The sequence below is a fragment of the Hemitrygon akajei genome, chromosome 7 (assembly GCF_048418815.1).
Source record: "Hemitrygon akajei chromosome 7, sHemAka1.3, whole genome shotgun sequence".
Classification (NCBI taxonomy): Eukaryota; Metazoa; Chordata; class Chondrichthyes; order Myliobatiformes; family Dasyatidae; genus Hemitrygon; species Hemitrygon akajei.
Genome location: NC_133130.1, coordinates 62,926,808 through 62,941,254, shown reverse-complemented (window position 1 = coordinate 62,941,254; position 14,447 = coordinate 62,926,808). Strand labels below are relative to the sequence as shown.

General features: G+C 40.9%; 1 protein-coding gene across 8 annotated transcripts in view; it reads right to left on the bottom strand.

Moving 5' to 3' along the window:
* LOC140730502 (serine/threonine-protein kinase VRK1-like) overlaps window positions 1-14,447 on the bottom strand; it is a 252,495-nt gene that overhangs the window by 41,696 nt on the left and 196,352 nt on the right. The window lies entirely within an intron of this gene.

Below are 14,447 nucleotides of genomic sequence, written 5' to 3'. Positions count from 1 at the left end.
AAGTGAGAGTTTCAAGGACATTCTTCTCACCGGTCATTGTATGCAGCCACAATTATAAACTCAATGGCAAGCATCCTACTGGCATTAGCTAGCAAGGTGACAAGGAATTCTGATCTTAAGTGCTGTTCTTGAGCAGGATCTGGAAATGACAAGACCATCTTTTACTTTTTTCAGTGCAAGGAAGGTAAGCAAACCTCCAAGTCAAAAGGCAGGGGATTACAGAAAGATGAGAGAACACTGAGCTTTACTACAATTGCAGATTGCATCCTTGTCAACCATAATAAACTTTTTAAGGCATTTCCTATCAAAATGTTGTCTGATGTTCTGTGCATCAGACACAACAGCAAATTTCCCTGCAACTACCTGATCCGAGGCCAGTCATCCCCAGAGTCTTACCACACGTGAATTTCATCTCTGATACCTTCTAAATTACACCTAGTCTGAGTATCTTGACTGGAGTTTGCACGTGAAATCAGTTTAGGAGAAACTAACTACAGGGACGGGTCAGTATACTGATAGGTTCAGACCTGCACGTAATGGACAATATTGATTATCATTGTGATTTACACAGCAGAGGCTGCTGGGAAACCGGAGTTGAGCCCATATGCATACGTAATCCACCATCTTGCCACACATTCAGCTCACAGTCTTGCGGTGACAGCTGTGAAACGATGTCAGGGCAGGGTGTGGGTAGAAAGCAGTGACATCTGCATGTGCCAGCGCCCGCTCTTCAACACAAGAGAATTTCAGAACCAGATTTCATTGCAAGTGCACTTGATGCATCTAGAGGGTGCAGAGGAGATGTACTAGGATGCTGAATGGACTAGAGGGCTTGCCTTATGAAGGTAGAGCTGGGGATTTTCTCTTTGGAGTGAAACAGGATGAGAGGCAACTTTATAGTGGTGCACAAGATGAGGCATAGATTGAGTGGACAGCCAGAGACTTTTTCCCAGGATAGAAATCGCTAATACAAGGGGGCATAATTTTTTGATGATTGGAGGAAAGTATAAGGGGACATGAGAGGTAAGTTGTAGGTGCATGGAACACATAGCCAGGGGTGGTGGTAGGGACTAACAAATTAGGGTCATTTAAGAAACTCTTAGATAGGCACATGGATAATAGAAAAATTGAGGGCCATTTTGGGCGGTTAGATTGATCTTAGGGAAGGTAAAAAGGTTGCAGCAACGTGATGGACTGAAGGGCCTGTACTATGCTGTACTGCTCTCTGTTTTATATTCTAATACAGATGATGGATTTCTACTCTGTTGGCTTTGAGAAACTACCACATGAACTGCAGTCTCACCCAGCCATATAATTTATTCTGGTTTAATTATGAGCACAACAGCATAACCAAGATTTGTTCACAGTATCTAAAAATCAATGATAAAAAGTGGCAATCTAAAAAATAGACACTTTAACAGTATAGAGAATAAATCAGGATCTGGTTAGCTGTACTGAAAATCTGTATTTTAGAATTTTACAAAGCAGCCTAATTTATTTGGGTCCACTATATATGTCCACTACATTACCAAGAGGGTGCTGGGTGTACAGCAAAATATTGATATTAAACTGAAATAGAGTGCTCAACAATTTCTGGTACCTGTGGGGTTTAATTTGGCAAGAAATGTAAAGCAAAGTTAAAACAAAATGTTAAAATATTTATATTTTCTTTGCACAATTGTTTACCATGCTGTGAACAAGCTCCTTAAAGGAAGAATATGAGCAATCTCTCCACGAGTTAAACTACAGGACACACTCTCCTATCTTTGTTAAAAGCCTGCTTCTGCCTTTCAGGTAAGTGATGGAGCAACAGCCATCAGAGAGGATCAAGTTTTTACCTTAAATTAAACTCACTGGGACAAGGGTTAGCAAGGCGGTCTCCTTTCCCTTGGATGCAATGGCACAATAACTCCTGTGCCTCAATATATTTTAACCTCAACCTCAGGACAGCATTCTTGTCAGTTTACTTTTTAGTTCACATCTTACTGCATCAATTCATCTCTGATCTCTGGACAAGCCTACAGTTTTAGGTGGATATATAGATAGATAAATACCTTATTGATCCCAAAGGAAATTATAGTGTCACAGTAGCATTACAAGTGCACAAATATACAAATATTAGAAGAGAAGTAAGAAAGAATATAAAAAAATAAGTTACCTCAAACAGTCTAACAAGGGGGGTCATCACTTCCCCGGCTATAGGTTGACTCATCATAAAGCCTAATGACCGAGGGCAAGAATGACCTCATGTAGAGCTCTTAGAGGCAGCACAGTTATCTTAGTCTATTACTACAAGTGCTCCTCTATTCAGCCAGAGGGTGAGAAACATTGTTCAGAATTGCCAGGATTTTCCATAGGGTCCTTTGCTGTAGAAGTCAAACTGGACACACTGGAGGCTATGGTAGAACAGAGCCAGTCTTTCTAATCAGTTTATTGAGCCTGTTGGCATCATGCCATTGCCCCAGCACACCACTACACCACCACATAAAAGACTGTACTGGTGACAACAGACTGGTAAAACTTGTAAAGGAGAGCCCTGCATATTCCAAAGGACCTAGTCTCTTCAGGAAGTAGAGGTGACTCCAGCCCTTATTGTACACAGCCTCTGTGTTGGTGCTCCACTCAAATCTGTCATCCAGGTGCACCCCCAGATACCTGTAGATCCTTTCAGTGGTAAATCATCTATGGTCTGATACTAAAAGGCAAAGTTTATCATGATTGTTACGATGAACAGACATTATGATCTAGAAAGTGATGTTTAAAAGAGAAATGAAACTCAACTACAAAGTAACTGTCCAAAGACTGAACAATTTAACTTTTACTTTTCTGCTGGGTCAAGGGGAGATAGAAGAGTCACAGTTCCAACTGAATATCTTGTCAGAAAACTAGCCAAGGCACGATGGTTTCCCCTACACTGGTGTATTCTTGTCAATGGCTTTACAACTAGAATAAGAGGATCTTAATGCTTTGTTCAAGATTTATGAAATCAAATACCCTGTAATGAGCCATTATAAAACTTTCCTGTACACTTGTGTGTGGCAATGTTATTTCCAAACTGCAAGCAAAGCACAGTATGATTTTCTAACAAGAACTGGACAACAGTCTCGTTCAATTGCAGTACCGTGTGCAGAAACTCCTGCATCACACACATTCAGACATCCTGGGGCTTGAGTCACAAATAGGAATTAACAGGGCATGTATTGAAGGTGAGAGGGGGTTCGTTAAGGAGGGATGTGGGGGGTATGGGTTTTTACTCTGAGAGTGGTGGATGCCTGGAATGCACTGCCTGGTATGGTGGTAGGGGCAAATACATTGGAGTCTTTTGAGAGGCGTTTGGGTAGGCACATGGATGTGAGGAAGATGGAGGGATATGGACATTGGTAGGTAGGAGGGATTAGTGTTTGGGTGCTTTTGACTTGTTTTTTTTTTACCTGGTTCAGTACAACCTTCTGGGCCAAATGACCCATTCCAATACTGTAACTCCATGTTCTAATAAGACCTGAATTTGTCACATAAAGGCAAAAAAAGGGTAAAATGGATAAAAACATCCTTTTAACTAATGTGATAAGGCTTTGATAGACTGGTTTATATGACAGACTCATTTATATGCACAAAATCTTCCAAGGGCTGAGGAATTTTCACGTTTTCTCCTGCCTTCCTTTAGGCTAATATAGCATTGACGATCCCTTCACAAGAATTACCGTGAACATTCTGGTCAGTACAATCTGTAAATAGAATATTAAGTCACCTGGTCTATTAAACACTGCCTTACACAACCCTTAGAAGCAGACTATTAAAATGCTGTTGACGAATGTAGGAATTATTGTGGGTGCTGTAGCTTTCCTCGGATGGATGGGGAAGCAGGGTCCCCACTTCACCCAGCTTCATAATATTTCTCTCTCTGGTTCATAAGACAGGAAATTATAGGACAGATAACTTGACTTCAATAGTTAGCAAGATGTTGTACTCCATTAATAAGGATGAGGTTTGGGAGTACCTGGAGGTCAAAGTCAGGAGAAATCTTGCCTGATAAATCTGCTGGAATTATTTTTAGGAAATAACAGGCAGGATATACAAAGAGGAGTCAGTGGACATTGTTTACTTGGAATTTCAGAAGGCCTTTGACAAGATATCACACATGAGGCTGCTTAACAAAATAAGAGCCCATGGTAGTACAGGGAAGGTACTGGCATAGATAGCAGATTGGCTGACTGGCAGGAGGTAAAGAGTGGGAATAAAGGGGGCCTTTTCTGGTTGGCTGCCAGTGACTAGCAGCGTTCTGCAGGGGTTGGTATAGGGACCGTTTCTTTTCAAGTTATGTCGATGATTTGGATGACAGAGTTGATGGCTTTGTGGCTAAGTCTGCAGACCATACAAGGACAGGAGGAAGGGCAGGTAGCGTTGAGGAAGCAGGGAGTCTGTTGAAGGACTTAAGACAGATTACAATGGGTAAAGAAGTGCCAGATGGAATACACGGTAGAGGTGTGAATACTCATGCACTTTAGTAGAAGGAATAAATGGGGAGCAAATTCAGAAATCGGGGTGCAAAGGGACCTGGGAATCCTCTTACAAGGTTTCCCTAAAAGTTAACTTGCAGATTGAGTCAGTGGTAAGAAAGGCAAATGCAACGTGGAGACTGATTTGGAAGGGCATCAAAGGTTGTGGAAGGAGAATGGGGTTGAGAGGGATAATAAATGGAATGGTGGAACAGACTCGATGGACCAAGTGGATTTATTCTGCTCCTAAGCCTTACTGACTTATGGTCTTTTTAAAATCGCTGGCCATGGCTAAACATTCATACCACGAATACTTAAATCTTCTCATAGACCAATATTGATCATGTAGAGCCAATCAAGGTTTACACTAAAACTTAGTTGATCTATTTCTGCGTCTAGCACTGCAAAAATCAACTCTTTATCCCATGAGCATAAACTGTTGTGCTTTTCTCCAGAATGTACATGTATAAACTAAACGTTCAATCTAAGAATTTCATCCTCCGCTCAGAAAATTTATCTGTTACAAAGCCACATAGATCAGCAACTCTCCGCTGTATAATATGATTTTACTTCAATTAGCTGAAATTTACACAGGCTGTTAGCCTGATCAGTGTGGTCCTGTGGTTAAGGTAGGCTTGGCAGCCACTGCAACATCTTGTTGTCACAGAAAATGAGAAGACTCTCACCAAAGACTGACAACTGAAAACCGCTCCACGAGGCAGGGGTACTGAATATCAAAAATGCTGATAGGAATTTTTAAAACCTTTTCACGATCATGGCAAAATCCTCTCCTAAATATTACAGGAACTTGTAAAAAATAATTTTTAAAAATAGGGTAAGTTTAACTACGTGCATATATTTGTGAGTGGTGGGGTGGAGATAGGTCTCTGCTAAAGGAGGTGTAACATGCCCCTTCCCTCTGCTAGCCTGTAGGTCACCTTTCAGCAAGGTGTAGCACCTGCTTAGCTCCCCCCGATCAGGGTCACTTGAAAGTGGTGATGGATGGTCATATGACTAGCTGTTGTATATCACAAGTCCTGGTTACACGACCACTGACACCAGGCAGACAATCTCTGAAGAGTACTGATAATGGCTGGGGTCACCCAGCTTGTAAAGACACTGCTCAGAAGATAATGGCAAACTACTTTTGTAGAAAAATTTTCCAAGAATGATCATTATGGATAGAGAAGATGGAAGACTATGATCACTACGTCACATGACACGATACATAATGATGATGACGGCATATATTGGATTCATCTTTTTTTTAAACTTTGCATCTAATTTATTGCATCACTTCCAGAGGCATTCCGGTCTCTGTGATCCTCTCCGTAACAGCCAAACAGGCTTACTGTTCTTCCTCAGCCTTGTAGGTCCTGAATTTGATCCACCATACCATGTATGTGTTTCAGTTATACCCAGCATGAGGGAAATCTGGCTGGCTGGTTCTGGACAACTTGGTAAAGATAGTTAATCACTGGATACACCCCAAAGAAAAACATTCAAAAGGATTTGTACTGTAGTCCAGTTGCCTATTCCCCCTGTGGTCCCTTGGCCTGGGGAATGCTGGGTAAAAGGCCACAAGGTCAGCTTCTCTTGGGCATCCTCCAGACAAGCAAACAAGTGTGACTGTGACTGGAACACATGAATGCAGATCCCCACCTTACTGAATTCAAAGACCTTTTTTAGTGGCCAGGATAGTCTTCATTTATCTTTCTATCTGCCTTGCAACTTCGCAGGATCTTCCTTACATCTTATAATTCCATGCAAATAAAAACCATTAACCTCATTCAAAATGCCATAATAATGAAGAATTCACCTGCCTCACAGTTCTTTGACCAGCTAATGATTTGACAGTTTGTCCTTTGCGATGACACATCCAGGAAGTATATTAAACCATTCACTGGAAGGCTTTCACATTGCCTGGATTTTCACTTGTATTGAATTAGATTTGGCAGCTGTTCAAGGATCAGTTTTGCACAGCAATCTATTGTTGTCCTTGCACTAGGAATTATTTTCTGCATTTTATTTTTACAAATGGCAATCTCGTTGCCAATGTTATTTTATTTGTACCAATGAAACGGTTCAGCAAAATTCCCTGAAGAATATCAGTGACTTTAGGAGCACCTGGAAAATATTCCAAGAAGAAATAATAAATGAAATGTCTTATAGCTTCAACACTCTGCAAAAACCCTCCCTTATTAAGGAAGCCTTCTCAGCAGCCCTAAGCATTACTAACTGAATGTAGTGGTGGAAGCCTAACACAACTACAATACTTACAGAGAGAGAACTTCTTGCCAGGTCATTATATCCTTTTAGGCATGACCTGAAAGTTTTCCTCAAGTCACTTGCCTACACAAAGTCAAAGAAATAGATTTGTTCAACACTGATATTTCAAAGCTACCAACATTGATGCAAAGCAAAATTTCCAGTCAGCTGTGCGGTGATAGACCCATTTATCATTAACCTTGCTTATGCTTGTTTTTTATGATTTTTACAAGGATGGCGAGGTGGAGATACATCTCTACCAAAGGAGGTGTAAGGTGCTCCTTCCCTCCGCTCACCTGCAGGTCACCCTTGGGTAAGCTGTAGCTCCAGCTTATCCTCCTGATCAGGGTCACACGAAGCCAAGGGAGCAGGCGGGATGAGCAGCCGGTGTGCATCACAAGTCCTGGTTGTGTGACCACTGACGCCAAACACACAATCTCTAAAGAGTGTTACTAACGACGGGGGTCACCTATCTTGTAAAGTCACTGCCCAGAAGGCGGCAAACCACTTCCATAGAAAAACTAGCAAAGAACAATCAAGGTCAAAGACCACGATTGCCCATTTCATACAACATGCACGTAATGCTGGTGACCCGTGGAAAGCAGCCAGAAGGATGAGAATGACAGCGTAGTGATATTTCCAAAAGTGCAGGCAGCATAAATGGAGCATGTGACAGTTCAGACGCACAAAATTAATGTCACTTCTACACAAGTTCTGATGAAAGGAGTTGCTAGGGAGAAGGAAGCAAAGATACCAGTTCCCAAGGACAGCAGGGTTAGCCGCCTCAGCAACAGCACTCACAATACCGAACTGCTCTGAGAGCTTGAGTGTGGCTAGAATTAACTCCCACAGGAGCAAGCAGCTGGATCTACTGTAATCTGTCTACTGCCACAACAGGTCTACAGCTGATGCAATTTCAATGACTCTCCACTCAGCTCTGGAGCACCAAGACAACATCAATACATATGTCAGGCTGTTGTTCAGTACCACCTTTCCTACAGTACTATTCAACTAGCTTCAAATGGGGGCCTCTGTACCTCCCTCTGCAATGGGAATCCTTGACAATGGATCATAGAGAGTAGTACTACAACAACCAGCTGCACTCAATGTTGGCAAGATCGAGGGACTGACTGTGAACTTCAGGAAGGGGAATTTGGGAGAACACACACTAGCCCTCACTGCATGGCCAACAGTGGGAATTGTGAGCAGACTTAAAATTCCTAGGCATCAAAACCTCAGAAGATCTGTCCTGGGCTCAACACACTGACGCAATCACAAAGAAGATTGCCAGTGGCAGTGCTTCATTAGGAGTACGAGGAGATTTGGTATGTCACCAAAGGCTCTTGCAAATTTCTGTAGGTGTATGGAGAGCATTCTGATCGGATGCAACATTACCTGGTATGAAGTCTTCAACGTGCAGAGATGGCAGAGAGCTGTAGACTCAGCCAACTCAATCACAGGCCCAGCCGCACCCTCCAGCAGATTTCCAAATGATCCATGACAATATCAAGTATTCCTCTTTCACACTACTTAGTTCTGTAATTATTCTAATTTTTATATGTCGCTACAAAGCAAGAAAATTCACAAGCTTCACTGATAATAAACCTGGATTATGACAATAAGTAAAGGGATTATCGGATTTGACCAAGATGTCACAAAGACAATAACTCATTTGGAACATAAAAAGAAAAAGATGCATATCAAGGCTGCATCATTGTGGGGGTAAATGATCCATTGAGAAGGGAGACTGGCAATGTGAAGATGTGGATAAAGAGATGACATCACAGTTCTGGGAGAAGGGTCATGCACAGGGAATGGGATATGAATGTTTACAAGACCTGCTCAGATTTGCTGGTGATGTACAAATTGAGAGTTAAATACAGAAACAAAATGGGTGGAAGTATAATGGAAGTTGCTGATGAATCACAGGAGGTTATCAGTAGATAGCAAATAGCAGAATAGAGTGAGAACCGGTGAAAAGGGAAAAAAGGATGGAGGTGGGAGCATATTAAAGTATAAATTGGTATATTGGCTAATTTTATCACATACCAAGTTAGAGTGAAAAAACTGAAACTTGTCTTGCATACAGTCTGCACAGATCAAATCATTACAACGTGACATTGAGTTAATGCAAGATGCAGAACAAAGTATAATAGCTACAGAGCATGTGTACTGCAGGTAGACAATAAGATGCAAGGTTATAATGAGGCCAAAAGGACATTTTTATTGTATGAGGAAACTATTTAATAGTCTCTTAACAGTGGAGTAGAAGCTATTCCTGAGCAAGGTGATATATGCTTTCTGATTATTGCTTCCTTTGTCAGAGGGAAGATGAGAGAATGTTCAGGATGGGTGGAACCTTCGATTACGCTGGCTGCTTTACTGAGCGAGAAGTGTAGACAGAGTCCCTGGAGGAGAGGCTGGTTTCCACAATGTGCTGAGCAATGTCCCAACGCTCCGTAGTTTCTTGTTGTCACAAGCAGAGCAGTTGCCATAAACAGAGGCAGAAGTTAGAACAAAGATAATGAAACATTCAACTTTAGGATGAAAGAACAAAATGGGATTAACACATGGGTCAATTAAACAAACCATATTGCATGTTTCCTAAAAAAAAAAAGGCAGGCAGAAATAGGACCCATAATATTTCTGAAAATAAGAGCAGGATTAAATGAAAAGTTGCTCTTTTTAAAAAGTTATCTATCAAAACCTTGTTTAATGAACCCAAAACCTAACAATTAAGAAAAGGCAAGAAAATTCATCTTCAGCTTTTGGTTATTTGAAATGTTTTTATAGTTTTGGGCTTGAGTGGTCTTGAGCATCAGTGCCTAGAAGTACTTAGTCATCTTCTTATCCATCAGAAAGGATTTGCAGTCCAAGACCAGTAACTGGCCAAGAGGACAGCTAGAAAAGAAACAGATTTGCTACATCTGAGAGCAAGTAACAAATTTACAAGGTAGTTAAAAACCAAGTAGCTTTGTGCATATAGTCCACTCCTACTGTACACGTTACACCATGCGCGCGAGCACAGATTTCCATTATCTGCTGCACTTCCATTGCCCTGCTGACATCCATTCCCAATTATGCCTTTTACAAATAAAGAAAACTCTCAAGAACTACTAACATCATAACTTGAGCAAGACAAATATTTGATGATGTTCAAAAGATTAATCGAAGTAATATTTGCGATCATAAGTTCATGACCACATCGTGAGGGGTTATTAGGGAATGTAACGGAAAAAGAACTTGTTAAAGAGACAAGTTATGAAAAACTTCTCCAGGAAGGAAACATAAATGACAGTGGGGAACACAAAGGGAATTTCAGTTCTTGGGTCCTTAACAGTGTGAAGTATGGCCGTCAATAGAGCACCCAATAGAATTGGCATTTCTCAGCAGCCTACAATGGAAGGAGTGCAGAAATCACTAATGGTTTAAGGAATAAATACCGGATTTTAGAATCTTATCAGCTAATGAACTATGCAGATAATATTCAACTAATTAATTTTGCAACAGAATTTAAGAATGAAATTAAGTAATTAATGATCCACAACCCATTTCTTTCCCTTTGGGGATGATGCAGATTGTGCCTTTTTATTTGTAACATTGCATACTTGAGAGTATCAAGGGAGATTGAGTGGTATGCAAGTTACTCAGGACCCACTTGTGTTGGATTATCCATTGATCTTGAAACGATTAAGACCGTGTCCCACAGAGGACTGGCAGTCTGGTCCTGCTCATGACATGACAAGTCACTGCTTCTAGCTACAGTAAAGTCAGTCCGACTTTTCTAAATATTATTCAATACGTCTTGACGGGTATTGTGAATTGACTCAAAACCCTGTTAGAGGTCGTTCTGTTACCAAGAAATCTCCTGCCATTAGTAATAGCCTGAGACTTGCAATATAGGTCTGCAACCTAGTTACACACAGTGGAAAAGGCTGCTTAGCCATGCATACATAATCACATATAAAGTAGCATCCATCATTAAAGACCCCCACCATCCTGGCACCTCACTACTACCATCAGCAGGAGCTGCAAAAGCCTTAGGTTCCACACCACCAGATGTGTTATTACCCTGCAACCATCAGGCTCCTGAACTGACGTGGATAATTTCAATCACCAGTCTTCTGAACTGATTCCATGATCTATAGGTCAACTTCCAAGGACTCTTTACAACTCATGCTCTCAGTATTGTTTTTAGTTACAAAATTGGTCTTCTGTTTGCACCTTGGTTATCTGTCAGCCTTTACGTACAGCTGTTTTGTAAAATTCTCGTACTTCTTTATTCATGCAAAACGCAGAAAACCGGGGTAACATTCTCAGGGCACAGCAGCAGGCCTTTCTCTTTGTAGCAGTCAGCAATTCCATCAACGATCAAAGGGCAGTCTCCCCCCTCCTGAAGCACAGCGAGCAAGTGATCCCTCAGAGGTAAAAAGGCAGTCTTTCCTCTCTGGCAGCAGAGCGATAAAAAGGCATTCACCTTCCGCATTCACCTCGATGTTTCAATCTTCGTTACTTCAACTGGCGAACAATGGAAGCTTTAATCGGTGAAATGGAGCCGAATATCAGCTCATACTCCATCCCGCAGCCTTCTTGCCATGAGATTCCCACATGCAGTCTCTACCTCCCAGAATTCTCTCAGAGACTGCAGAGTGCTGAAACATGCAATCAAACTCCAAACTGCAAACCTCAGGCTCCAACAGTCCCAGAATCACAGTGAAAATGAAAAATAAATGTAAAAGACTTAAAAGAAGTGAAATACATGGTTTCTTGATCTATCCAGAAGACATTGACCAAAAGAGGTCATTCAATTCTCCATGTCCTGGCTAGCCATGGGCACCCATCATATTAATCACCACCTGCGGCATTTGGCTCAAGGCCTTCAACGACTAGACACCTCAAGTCTCTGTTAGTGACTCTGCTTCCACCATCGTGTCCATCAGTGAATCCAGATATTCATCACTTCCAAAAACTAAAGATTCTACAGAATTTGGAAATCTAAAGTAACACACATAAAATACTGGAGGAACTCAGCAGGTCAGGCAGCATTGATGAAATGGAATAAAGAGGCGACATTTCAGGCTGAGACCCTTCATTAGGACTGGATGGTTTTGTCGTAAGATGTCAGCTCCTTATTCCTCTTCATGTATGCTGCCTGACCTACATTTTGTGTGTGTTGTTCATCACTCCCTGGGCAGAAAGGTCTCCTTCAGATCCACTCTACATCTCTTAACCCTTACCCTCAAGTTTTATTCACCTCTTTAGAGAGGATTTAGAGGACCAAAAAAAGTACCGAGATGGGAAGTGTTTGAGAGCTATTCTCCAGGAAGTGGTTTGTAGGTGTGATTATGCCCTTGGAGAACTGTTGTCTCCACATCCCATTCCTTGAGATGTCACTCCAATAAAGTAGAGACTCCAGAAGCTGACCTGACCAGCACAGGAACCTGTTCGTGCGTTCCTCTTTGAAACCTATTTCCACAGAACTGCCAACAATTGCTAAAGGCATACCCAAAGCTGCTCTATAATTTCATAAGGCATGAAATCACAGAAAACAAGCATTATAGTGCAAATAAACAGCAGCTGCTGAGAACAGTGAGTGTAATACTTTGGAAGGGAGAAGCTCAAAAGATAGCCTAATTCCTTTTTAGTCTTGCTCACATGCAAGAACACCAATACTGCCAAATGCTTTGAAGGTTTAAGCTAATTATTGTGGAACGATGATACAGAAAAGGGCACAAATACTATGATAAACCTGATAGTCTGCTCTTCACTGTGTGCCACAGACATTGAAAAGCCTAGGTGTTTAATACACAGAATGCCAACGCCTAAGGAGTGTCACATAGATCAAGCTCTGCAACACTGACTTCTCCATGAAATGACACTAGACGCACGGTAATGTGTTCATTTTCATTGGTATTTGTGTTAAGCAGTGTGAAGTGACAGCATTAGGCATTCCTCAACATTATATTCTCCACTAAGTATCATTTGAAAATGTCAAAGCAACAATCATGTGGATACTGATCTGATCAGTGGAGTACGCTTCACTAGAAGAGTACTAGCACAATACTAGCTAAATTTAACTTACAAAGACTTTTTAATTGAAGGTTGTCTAATTAGAGACACACTCATCATATCCTTTCTATCACAGGTGGTTAAAAATTATATTACAAACAAAAAGGTCAAATCAAAATCATGCTCCGTTAAATTATACTTAACCCAAAGATGGATTCTCAGTCAACATTCATCACAGTTTTAACACTGTAAGCCTAGAATTCTGATATAAAATTTATTGTCAGTGGGCAGTTGGGGCATTGGTTCAAATTAAGGTTTCTACTCTACAACACAGGATCAAGGCCTTGAAGGGGTTATGGTCAGTTCAGTTCAGGTGCTAGAAAGGCAAGTAAAAGATTTAACTAGTAGTTGTTGTTCCTATTTTTACCATTTCCTTAGCAAATGTCTTTCTTACAAAGCCGAGTTGGTAGCTTGACACTCAACCCAGCATGGATGGAAAGCGTGCAAACAAGCCGGCCGGATTCGAACTTCGGACCGTTTGCCTCAAGGTCTGGTACCAATGCCACTACACCACTGCCCGGCTTGACTTACAGTACTCCATGAACATTTCTGAGACAACATTCAGGCAATCCTGGTAATGAAGCACTACTTGAGGAAAAAACTCACCCTACGAAATCCTGACGCAAAGGCACAAAGCACAAGCATGTGGTTGGTCAGATTTCCCTGGTGACATGACATGACCCAGAAATGGAGACAATCATGTTTTGTTCCATTAAAAATTTTTTGAAATAAACATAATTAGGCAATTGGATTTCCAAGGAACATTATTTGAGGTTAGAACTTAATTAGATCTTTCTGGAAGTATCTACTATGTTTCTTTAAAAGTTGGTCGTGGACTGTGACGCCTTCTACTTTTCCTCAGCCTCAGCAACAGGACAGACTATGTTAGAGCACTTTGTAATTTCAACAGCCCCTTAATCATCTCCCACCACAAACATTCAAAGATCCTAACACATGCAGTTTCTTGTTTTTCATTTGTATATACTTCCTTCTAAAGTTTGTCCATATTAACCTGTAGGCAGGTTAATAACCCCTCTTTCTCATGCCCATTTTATTTGTCTGATCTGTTTTCACATCCACTCTGTTAGTTTATACTTAATTTCCTCAGTTAATTATATATGTTGCATTTTAAATACACCTTTAAAAGTGTCCTCCTAGATGAGTTAATATCAAAATACCTTTCCCAACCAAGATATTTTGGCTCATCCCTTATTCAAGTGAAACTTGTCCCTGCTTAAAATTATTTCCATGAAGAAAACTACTTTAAACTCAATGGCTGAGCTGCACAAAAGAGGAAAATGCTTCAACTGAATATGCAACTAAGAAAGTCGAATGCATTGTTTCTCTCTAAATCATGACATCAAAAATGATAATGTCGTTACTTACAATATTATTACAGGGCTACAAAATTTGAAAAACACAGTAGAGTGTTTTATAGATGACATTACAGCTAACAGGGTCAGTTCTAAGCTTTGTAAACCCACTCTGCAGTACATCCATGGAAGTAAAGCTGACTGGATTTAAATGTCAGGTAACAAGACACGTAAATTAAATTTTTCCACAAACACAGATTCACACCACTCACAGTTTGTTGACAGAATGGACGACGTCCTT